At 39.5% G+C, this 11,853-nt stretch overlaps 1 long non-coding RNA gene across 1 annotated transcript; it reads right to left on the reverse strand.

The window, feature by feature from the left end:
• Positions 1-3,976: 3,976 nt before the first annotated feature.
• On the reverse strand, positions 3,977-11,567 carry LOC145991392 (uncharacterized). The gene is made up of 3 exons (XR_014442051.1): positions 11,528-11,567; positions 10,258-10,358; positions 3,977-4,033 (listed from the first exon to the last, which is right to left on the reverse strand). It is a non-coding gene; the product is annotated as an uncharacterized LOC145991392 (long non-coding RNA).
• Between the last annotated feature and the right edge of the window lie 286 nt (positions 11,568-11,853).

An 11,853-nucleotide genomic window follows, 5' to 3' on the forward strand; every position in this document is an offset into this window, starting at 1 on the left:
TCTGTTTGCCCAATTTCTTCCCAGAGTTCACTCCGTGATGACAAGTTGAATATCATTCAGTCGATTGTTACATGCCTTAAGAGCTCTACAAGTGATGGCGTAGTGGTAACGTCGTCACCTTGTAATGAAGGGGTCCTGGATTCGATACACGGTGAAGGCACATGGCTGGTCGAATTCCATTTTAAACTGTAGGTCCAGTCCCGATTAGCCTTTCTGTGCATAAGGTGGACTTAAAACAACAATTTAATCAATAAATTATGGAAAACATTTCTCAACAACTTACTTAGGCGGGCCAGAACCATGCTTCGTGGGGTGATCTCCTGTCTGTGGGCACTTCCTGTGGAGATGGAAAATCAGTTTTTGAGTTCTCACTCATAATAATAGGAATATAAAGCATATCTCATATGGAAATAGAAGGAAGTATGAGAAGAAGCTAAGCTATCAGAAGAGTTTATTCTGTTACTCACCTAGTTATTGTTGGAAGTGCATCCCTCCCACTACTGCCTTTGAAGCCAGAGTACATAGTCGAGCCCTCCGCGTGTTGATGATCATCTATTTCTGGTGAAGTTTTCTTCGGAGGGTGTATTTGTTTCTCTGGAATGGCTGAGGGCATAATCGAGCCCTCCGCATGTACTGACAGAGCCCCCTGGAAATAAATAAAACAAATACACGTTAACAATTGATCTATCATCTTTGCATTTTTGAACACATGCCACTCTTAGTACTCCAGCAGCTTGCTTCTTATACAGCGCATATGCAGAGGATACAATTTTACTTATGTGATTGGACTGTGATAAAATAGGTATTATTGTTTTATCAAAATCCAAAAGTTCTGTGTATTCCTATAAACTGTTTTTCACTCTTGTTAATGAAGTTAAACTTCTAACCATGTGCAGAAGGAGTGAAAGAGTGAAAGAGAAAAGTGTCAAAATTCTTAGACTGTACTCTTTGCAACTTCTTATTTACTGCCCCAAAATAATTCGAAGTCCAGAATTCATAAACTTAGCAACATTACACTTCACTGCAAGCTGAAAGTAGCAAACTTTGAGTTGGTCCACTGCTTTGTATCCAAAATAATTATCTTTTTTCAACAAAAAGAATTAGATCTAACAAACTTTCCAATAATTTTGCAATATTTCAAAACAACTATACTCAGACTTAGCTTAACGAAACTTGATTCTGCTCATTCCACGTGGCACATGATCGCCTTCTCCTACCTTCGAAATGACTTCCGGAATGCCGGAGCTCTTACTCTTTCCTTTCACCTCTTGAAATACAGATCATTGTTAATTCCCAAGGACAGTGAATAAACTTTAAGCCCAACGTTATACTCCTGAATAGAATTTCTGCCTCCATGGGGAGTCGAACCTATGACCACCCTTGTTAGGAACAAGCAGGCTACATCATCTCCAAGTAGCTCACGCTAAAATTAGCTACTAATTTGAAGAAACCAATGCACATATGTTGTCATGTCTATAATTTCCTCATGCCAAGTTTTAAGTGGAAACGTATTCACCAAAAATCAAGATACTCTGAAAGGAGAGAATGATGAACATTTCTATTGGTGTTTTGTCACATTTTGTAAATGGTGTGTAAATACCTGTACCGTGTTTTGGACAAGTAATCATGGAGGCAGTTGAGCAGACCGTCCTCCTCCCTAGCCGAGCGGGTTAAGGCATTCACTCGTCTTGAGATCGTTCGCTGCGGGACGGCGTAGGTTCGAATCCGGCTCTGGTCGGAATTTATTCGGCCTACGTATAGGGCCGGTGGCAACCCACCATCGTGAGGAAATTGGGGAGCTCCGAATGAGTGAGCGGTAACCCGGTCGAGAAGACCTACAACGGCTGGGGGTTCGTCGGGCTGACCACCCGTCACCCCAATACTGGTCTAAGATCTTCACGGTATAACAGGTGACGGAGGAATAATGTGGGAGGGAGACCAGCAGTCGGTAGGTAAGCCAAGGCTCTCATAGGGCTGTCGCGCAGTGGTTAGTTGAACAGACCTCGATTGCGAAGGAACTTTAACCTTTTTCATAAACTGAAGAAAGAGAGAGAGAGAGAGGAAAGTAATAGTCAACTAGTGAAACACAAAATAGGTGTTAAGTTAAAACAATCGAAAATCTTACAAGTATATGTTAACGAACTACAACCTATGAGAAAACTATTTTCATGGTGGCAGAGGACATTGTTCTTCAAATCATTTTTGAAACATGAAACTGATTTTTCTATATTATAAAGTGGAGATATGAGATGATACAATCCCTCAGCAAGGAACAATTTACATACCTTACCACCAACATATTCAGTGGTCATGTTTAATCATACGAGCATTCCCCAGCTATCCTAAAAGTTCAAACAAACAACTCACTCCTACGATTTTCCACTACACACTACAATACACCTCTACAGAAATGTGTGTCATCATCCCTCAAATGGAGTACTTAAAATAACGTGAACAGTATTGATGTGCTGTAGGGGATTGTGTACACTTGCGGAATAGGTCATGGGTTCTAACCACCTTCTTTGCAGAAACTTTCTGGAAGGTAAACGGCCATGAACGAGAATGCTTATCTACACTTATGGGAAATTTCCATTGGTATTTATGAAATTTACGTCCATCATTTCTGAAAGACATTTTAATCATATTAAGCAAGATGCAACGTGGAATGAAAAGAAACATGTGATGTAAATTCTGAGGTGGGTAGTTTCAAACGCTGAATATAGCATAACATTTATGGTTGTATCATGGAAAATCCGATGTATATTATAGGTCCACCATGAAGAGAGCAAAGAACATCCTATTCGTATATTGTTGTTTTAAATTTACTCTATGCACAGATAGACTAATCGGGACTGGACCAACAGTTTAAACTGGAATCTGAACCCTTAATGTGTGTTAACAGCTGAATGAAAAGAAAGGACTTGCTTAAAATCCTGCCAATCATGGGAAAATTAAGAAGATGAGCAGAAGCATTGCTTGAAGTATGCATCGCACAAATATTTACAGTGATTTCATGAAATCTTATATTACATTATTACAACTCTTCGTACTCGGTACATAACAAGGAAAAGGAATCAGGAGAGGGTGGGATTTCAACCTATGATATTTCGTTCTTGATGAAAAAAGTATAAAAGTGTGGTCATCTCACCAACTGCTCCAGAAGATTCCTAATTATAAACTCTGTAAAACATGTTGATCTCAGTTGAAACAACCTCTGGGCAGAATTCCAAACCATCTTTCAAGATGGATCAAGGAAAAGACACACTTTGCAGGATCATCCGGTATTATGCAAGCTATCTTTACTGAAATATCGCCTAAAATCATGAGAAATGTGCCTATTTGCATTCAAATGTGACGGCAATTCTCTCCAGGTGGAGGAGGACTACTTCAGTGTTTCAAAATAAACATAAATTTCCTATTTTCAATTTCAGAACATAGAATCCTGTAAAAGTTTCAAAATTAACATTTCTACTTACGATTTTTTTTGTTTAATTATGTATTGTATTACTGGTTTAGGGTTTCTAACTTCATGGAATGTGTGTGAAAGAATTTAAAAAAGAACAATAGCATTTTAATTTAGAAAGAAGAACTGTTGCAAAGTTGGCTCTTAAGTGTTATGCTGCCAAATTTACGAATTCAGGCCATTGATTTTTTTTTATGGGGGTGGACAAATATGGTGTTTTGAAGAGTGCATATTGATTCAAGGTCCAATTATCATGATCATATGAAGAATGCATACTGTTTAACTTTTCCGAACACCTACAGAAACCACTAATAAACTTATAAAATACTCCAAATGTTCCTGCTGTGAGAAGGCTTCCCATACGCTTTCCTTTTCACGCGATAATCTGTTTGCCCAATTACTTCCCTGAGTCCACTACGTGATGACAAGTTGAATATCATCCAGTCGAATGTTACATGCCTTAAGGAGTCTACAAGAAAGCTATAAATTATGGAAAGCGTTTTTCCACAACGTACCTAAGTGGGGCCGGAACCATGCTTCATGGGGTGACGTCCTGTCTGGTGGCACTTCCTGTGGAGATGGAAAATTAGATTTTGAGTTTTCGCTCATAGTAATGGAATCACATGAAATACATGATTATTTGAAAACGAGCGAAAATTCCCGAGTCGAAAAAGTGTTCAAAAGGAGAGATATCTACACTAGGGTGGTCATCATACGTTGTGGCACTGTAACTGAATGATCGAATTCTGCACTTACTGGAAATTTACCCTTAAGATGCCACCACGAGTTGCATGTAACAGCAATTCGCGATTACTTTAGTATTGAGATGAAGAACTTACTCTGGAACAGATTTTCTAACGTGAGGGTGCCACTGCATGTATGACCAAAGCCAAGATGTTTTGATTTAAAATGCCTTGGTTAAACATGAAAGCAACAGCAGAGGCTAGACTTCAAAAGTGTGGGAATGAATTGATTAAATAAATTCACCATATTTAAAATAACTATATACAGCGTGTCCCGCTTATACGTATTATAAAAGAAAAATTCATAACTTCCAAACAAACTGTCAGAATGATGTGATTGTTGTTTCATTGTAAAGAATGACTCAGAATGTTTTTTAGCAACACATTCAGTGGTAGTTGTGCATGCGCAGTGGCCAGAATGTCTGGAAAACTGATATTCTCAGTTTCTCAGTAGCCATTCATCATGTGGTCGCCACAAGAAAAGGTGTTTTGTGTTTTACCGTTGTTTGAAGTGAAGTTTGTGACACTTGTGCAGAGACAATTTCCTGCACATTTTGGTTTGGGTGCTAAAGAAGAAGTTCCATCGTACATTTCAATAAAGAAATGGGAAAAACAGTTACGTGAAACCTGTTCTTTGTTGCCGTTAAGAGGTAAGCATTCAAAAAGAAAAGTGTCTGATGAGAATGTGGAGCGTGTTCGTGCCTCATTTAGCCAGAGTCCGAGGAAATCCATACGCCAAGCTATCAGGCAACTGCAAATTCCTAAATCTACGATACACAGGGTACTCCACAAGAGACTGCACCTTCATACATACAAAATTCAACTTCATCAACGCATAAAACCAGGTGACAAGCCTGTCAGGGTTCAAATTTGCTAACGAAATGCTTAGGAAAATTGATCAGGACGATTTATTCTTGGACAGTGTTTGCTTTTCAGATGAGGCCACCTTCCATGGTAGCGGTCATGTTAACTGACACAATTGTAGGATATGGGGTTCCGAAAATCCTCACGAGGTTCGTGTGAGAGAACAAGGTTCTCCAAAATTGAACGTGTGATGAAGACCAAAATCATCGGTCCCTTCTTCTTCGCTGAGGGAACAGTGAATTCCAAGAATTAACTTTACATGTTACAGCTTTTCGTCGTACCCCAACTTCCATCCTGGAACAAGATGGAGCACCATGTCTTTTCTCAAATCTCGTTAGAGACTTCTTGGACAAGCATTTCAATGGAAAATGGACAGGAAGAAATTAGAATTTTATTGAATGGCCCCCACGGTCACCAGACCTCACTGTGTGTGATTTTTTTTGTGGGGGTATGTTAAGAACAACGTTTACTGTACACCAGTTAGAGATTTGCAAGACTTGCGTGAAAGAATTGTGGTTGCAGTAAGCAACATTACCCTGCACATGCTTCAAAACGTGTGGCTTGAGGCTGACAACCGGTTTGACATTTGCCGTACCACTAACGGTTCACATGTGGAAGTGTGCTAGTTTTCTTGATTTGTAAAAAAAAAAAAAAAATCTGAGTTGTTACATTTTTGTACAAAGTTTGTACAAAAAATATTGGTAAGTAAAAAAGTTGTGATTTTTAATTTTATTATACATATAAGCTTATAGCCAGAATTGATCTCCAGGGGGGCTCACAGGTTATCAGGGGCAGCTTTGTAAATCAAGTCCGTTTTTCAAAAGTTTAATAGCGTTAAATTTATGTGTGTGTGTTGGGGGGGGGGGGTCATTAAGTTACATAAAGTTTAGAAATATCACACAAATGGTACATTTTTTTCTATATCTTTTAAAATATCGCTAGAAGTGTTAATTGGCTGCTACTAAAATCAACTCTTACTACACACTCCATACTATGTTTGATGATACAGATATTTATATCACCCAAGAAAAGATGGACAATATTCAATCATAGTGCCTATAGCGTACATTCCACTCCCCGGCCGAAACAATAAAACTCCCCTTCATTCCCAAAACTTGGAAGCTGTTCACCTTTGATGCAGATGCGGACATACGATGGCATCGTGTATTCATACCAACCCTCCTGCCCACTTCTCAACATATCAGGAGAGCCTTCCTATACATTCAGGGGAGCTGGCCTCTGTGGTTAAGTGGAGGCCACAGCCACACCAGGGGTCCTGGCTTCGAATTCTGACCTAGGCATGTGTGTACTTTGCGAGTTTCTCTTCATCAATTTCATCACATCATCACTCATTCTCATTTTCGTGATTAGCCAAAAGTAACCAGAAATGCGAAGTAAAATAAACCAAATCATTAAACAGATCAGGGGAAACATGAAGTATTTGGTCCTAATAAGCTCACTGCACTAAAGGCCAAATTACATAAATAAATATACGAGTGATGATACGTGTAATACGAAAGTAAAAGTGAAATGCATTGTAGCAGAAGGTATAGCCTAATGTGTAAGGTTACGTAAAGGTCATATAGCATATACCGTCGACTACAACTCTGCTAAACATGTTTCCTTCGTAGCCGAAAGTTTTTAGCTCTAATGATGATACAGCGCAAATGATGTTCCGCTCGGGGAAGCGAAGGAAAACAAGTCTCTGCGCAAGTTGTGACGCCAAGCAACCAGTGGCGTATGCTGGTTTTAACTAGTGGGTAATCTCCGATACTTGATTCATCCACCCACTCCTGAAATCTCCCTGCAAATTTACCTCAACATCCATACAGGATTTGTGAATATATGTGTGAAAAAATGTACCTTATTGTTGCGACCACTGTCGAATAATTGTTGTGATTGCAGTTAATCTACGTTTAGAATTTCAAATAATAAAACAAGAAAATATAATAAACCTATAAGAAAAAAACCTGAAACAAAGAATATGAAAGGAATGCGGTAGTGAAATAAAAACCCTCAATATTAATTGAAGTGTAAAATTCATGTTACCCCAGTACCCAGTTACTCGTGCATTCCCGATTTTTGTTTTTATACACGTAAGTTTAAGTTCAAGACCTGTGGTACAAGAGATGCTACTGGCCTACCTGCATTAACTATTTGCAATTTCTCCGGAAAAGATCCTGTTCCAAATATTTTGACACGCAAATATTGTATTATATCCATTGCCTTTAACTTCAGTAAACACAGCACTAGCATGAATACCAGGGGCGGCGCGTGCCTTTTCAGTCAGGCAGGGCACATTTTTCTTTTGGGTGGGGAGGGGGGCAGTTAGCCTCTATATTCCTCTTTAAGGTTTTTGAGGGGAGTTCCTTGATATGGAGTAAGTAAATTGTTCGAACAATTTGGAATAAAATTAACATTCTGATCAAGATATCTCTCCAAAGAGCATTAAATACTCACTACGTAGGAATACGAAAAATCAGCAACATATGGAACAAAAATACATGAATAATAAAAAAAAAACCTCGAATACTAACGTCGCTTGCAGTAACTAAACTTTGGGTAGATACTGGAATGATTAGGAAAATGTTACACTGCAGTTTCTCTTCCATTGTCAATGAATTGAAAGGCGTAGATATTAAAGTTTCTACATGATTCAATGTCATATTCACCAAGTATCCACTAATATCAATGACTAAGTAGGAAGATGATGCAGCGCTAAGTTCAGTTACAACACTTTACATTGGCCATGTACCCCCAAAAAGTTCGTTTATACTTACGAAGATATTCTGCATGTCAAGTTGCTGGAACACAGACACAATTACACAAATAAATAAACACGTACAGTAACTATAAAATCGCGAAAAACTAATTATTTCATAAGCGACCAATACGCACAGACGGAACGCAACGCAAACTCACACACTAACTCAAATCCAAATCCGTATTACAATGGGAAGAAAAGAGGAAAGGAGGATCTTTTTGAAAATACGAGGGACTAGTTTCTGCAATAAAAAGTGTTGTCAACTTTTCAGGTCGCCGGAACAAGCGCGAAGAAAAGCATTCGAGGGATTTTTTTCTATCTTATTGCTGCAGGTTGGAAGAACGAATGAACTGCCTAGCAAGCGTTGGAAACACTGAACGAGGCAAACATGAATGGCAGGGCACCTCGTTTACTGCCCAGAGACGGCTACGAATTTTGCGCTTTTCCATTGTGAGGGGACCGTCCCTTGCCTATGCTGTAAATGTTTGGATCAGTCAGTGACGTCACGTCTCCAGGGCAGAGCCGAAATTGAACTCTCTCCAACAGGACGGAGAAATATATTAACCTCACACAGGGTGCATGCCCTGTAAGTCTGGTTGCAGCAACGTAGGGGTTGAGGGAAAAAACAAAAAAAATATTTACGCGTATATACCGATCGTCTCTTCAGATGAACTTTTTATGTTAAAATTGTTGTGGGGCAGTGCCCTAGTTGCCCTTTATGTAGCATCGCCACTGATGAATACTAAACCACTAACAGCTAAAGAAATATTACATTTTCGAATCGCTAATAGGAACAACAGCACAAAGCCACCTACAACACGCATTCAATTCCCTGCGCCAATCTTCTATTGTGGTTCCTCAGAATTAAATTCCCTATGGATGCTAAAAAATTCCCTTTCCCAGCATTATATTCCCTGCGATGCACGAGCTTCTATAAGTTGGAATCATTGCGTTTTTTGTTTATATATTTTACATTCATCTAAAGAGGGAGAAAAACAACTTAAATTAACTAATATATGTGTACGTATATATATATAATTTATTTCTGATAGCTTTCCCTTTTAAAAATTATTCATTTCTGTGAAAGAAGTAAGTACTCTCACTGGTTTTGAAGTCTACAAAGAGAAAGTAATCACGCATTTTAAAATACAGAAATGGAAAAAGTAAGCATATAAATAGCTTAATTACTTCATTAATCGATTGATTAAATTGTTATTTGATGTCACTTTTCTGCCACTTTTGGCTAATCACAACAAGTGATATGAAATTGATGAAGGGACATTTACAAAGAACACCCATGCCCAAGCCGGTATTCGAACCCTGTATTCTCTGATTCCTGAGAAATTTCGCTGTCGTAAACAACACACCACCTACGATACAAGGACCATCGGGGAAGAATGGCAGAAGAGGGTGCCAGCCGAGGAAACGGCAAAGGCTCTGGAATGGAGAGTCCGACTGATGGACTGTTTCCAGAAGGAAGTTACCCTTGCCACGGAATCACCACGCCTGAGAAGCAGTGTTTCCTTCCCCTCCCTCCCGTCAAGGGATTTAAAGGGAGCCAGTGGAATCACCCTGACGTCACCAGCTGGAGAAAGTGGCTGAAAGCCTCATGGACATTCCGCGGCAAATGGTTGAAAACATTCGCGCAATGGAAGCAAAGAAATATGTGAATCAAAGATTGGTTCGGAAGAATATTGCGAAGAAATAAAGAAACAACTTTTTTAAAAATTGTAGCCGGGTCATCTCCGATTACCTATATGACCCAGAGTATATGCCGCTGCAGGCAACTCCACCAATGAACAAGTGAGAAGAAACGGGATTGCATGGAGTGGGGGAAGCAATGGCAAGACTACCAGCTTACTCAGCAGCGTGTACTGCTTCGCTCTGCCCACTGGATTTGCCCCCCTCTCTGTCGCTATATGCAGCCTTGCTCCTCAGATTGCGAGGAAAAAGTTGTAGGTCTTAATCTCGGCATACATCACTGACGTGTGCACGCGCCCGCGCGCGCGCGCGTGTGTGTGTGTGTGTAGATTGCGATATCGAAAGAAAGAAAAGATCGATAGGAAACAGGCTGGGGAGAAAGAGGATGATGGAGAAGACGAGGGGAACAATATTTTCTCCCCAAGTTACCTATCGTCTATCTCTCAATTCCTCTTGTTATATATTTCTGCCCCTCTATTATTATGTATGATTCTTCCTCTTCCTGCGTGCTGCTTCTTTTTGGGGAAACGATATGGAACTACAAAGTGTATTATTTCTGTTTCTTTTTCTCATTCAGTTAACTAATTCCCATCACACACACACTCTCTCTCTCTCTCTCTCTCTCTCTCTCTCTCTCTCTCTCTCTCTCTCTCTCTCTCTCTCTCCTTGTTATATCTTTCATATCTCTATATTTTTTATATAATCTAAATACGTTTCTTCACCTCCTCTGTCGTTCATTTCTTCCCTTACAACCGCTGTGTAGAACTTCTTCCATTTTATTTGTTACTTTGATGAGAGACTGGCTTCATTTTCACTGGATCATCTGCAAATAAGAGAACTAGAAACTGGTACAGGTAGATGTTGGTGGAAAGCCCCCACAATGTCGTCAACGTCTCTACCATCTGTGGGGGCCTCTTATGTTTACAGTTGGAGAGGGATGCAAGGCCGCATGTACCTTACAGCCTTGCGCAGAGAACCAACTATGTACCCTACGTACAAGCACAACTAGCACATAGAACAACCTTATCTACTCGACTCTAGCATTTCTTGGGTCGCAAGGCTCGAGGACACCTTATCTGCATACTTGCACCTAAAAGTACCTAGCGCATAAGGGCAACACACGCATTCGACAACTATATACACTCGACTACAAAAGTGCACTTTTAGGTCAAGCATATAACTCGAGTGGAATAATCAGTGTGTGAATAACGAGGGGGGTACAGAGGATTTCCTCCTATAAAAGAAAATTATTTTTATCACTGCCAAGGATGCTTTTATGTCCCTCAATGAGTGAGACTGAAACCATTTCTTAACTATGAAACAATCACAATTGAAAAATCATTCGTGTCCATTATCGGTCCAGCCATCAAAGATTTCCCTACCAAAAAGTATGCAGCCTTGTGGATTAAAGAAGGATGCTATTCTAAAACTGACCTACTGACTGAGACAACATCAGACTGTTTTCCACTTAGGTTTTCATGGCATAGTGGTGATATTTTACATGTATTAAAGTCCTCGCAGGAAGCACGTAGATCAGTTAGATGAACGCAAAATTTGAACTTGGCAATTCGATGTTACTAGTTCATTGGATTGTTGTTTAATGCCCAGTTTGTGAACAGATAGGTTAATCGGGACTGAACCTACAGCTTAAAGTGGGTACTGCTTCTAAATTACGTGTAAATATTATCATAGGATTTCATGACCTAGGTCAGAACCAATGTGAGAAAGTCCTTTGAACTGCAAGGAATTGTTTAAGTTACTGACTGGTAATATATTATGCAAATTTAAGTAACCAAAAAATGGAGGTACATTGCACATAAAGTGGACTTGAAACATAAATTCAAATTCAAGTACCCCAAAAAGAAACAGTTTCCAAATGAAAATACAAATATGCCAAAGAGTGGGCATTCCCCCACACCAAAAAAGCAGAATGCTTAATTCGCACAGTGAGAATTTTATTTTAACAAGTTCTAAGGTCTTACAGGTACTCACGCAATCAGTAATTGATAAGTATGTGAACGCAGTTACTAAGATAGTGCTTTATATGTCAACAATGCCCAATTATTACTTCCGAATTGTTGTGCTCCGAAGATGTACAGTCATACGAAATAAAAATGAGACATCCAGATCTTGAAATAATCACTCCACTTCACAGGCATCAGGGACGTTTGTCAGGGGTGGATATGGTCTTTTTGCCCCCAAGTAGCTCCCTAAAATAATGAGACTATCTTTTTTCGAACTTACAAACATGGATCAGAAGTACGTACCATGAGGGACAGTAGATTAAGTGGTCTCTGACTCTGATATCTGTGCATTGT

This window comes from Lepisma saccharinum, chromosome 8, assembly GCF_977018435.1.
Source record: "Lepisma saccharinum chromosome 8, izLepSacc3.1, whole genome shotgun sequence".
In the NCBI taxonomy this organism is placed as follows: domain Eukaryota; kingdom Metazoa; phylum Arthropoda; class Insecta; order Zygentoma; family Lepismatidae; genus Lepisma; species Lepisma saccharinum.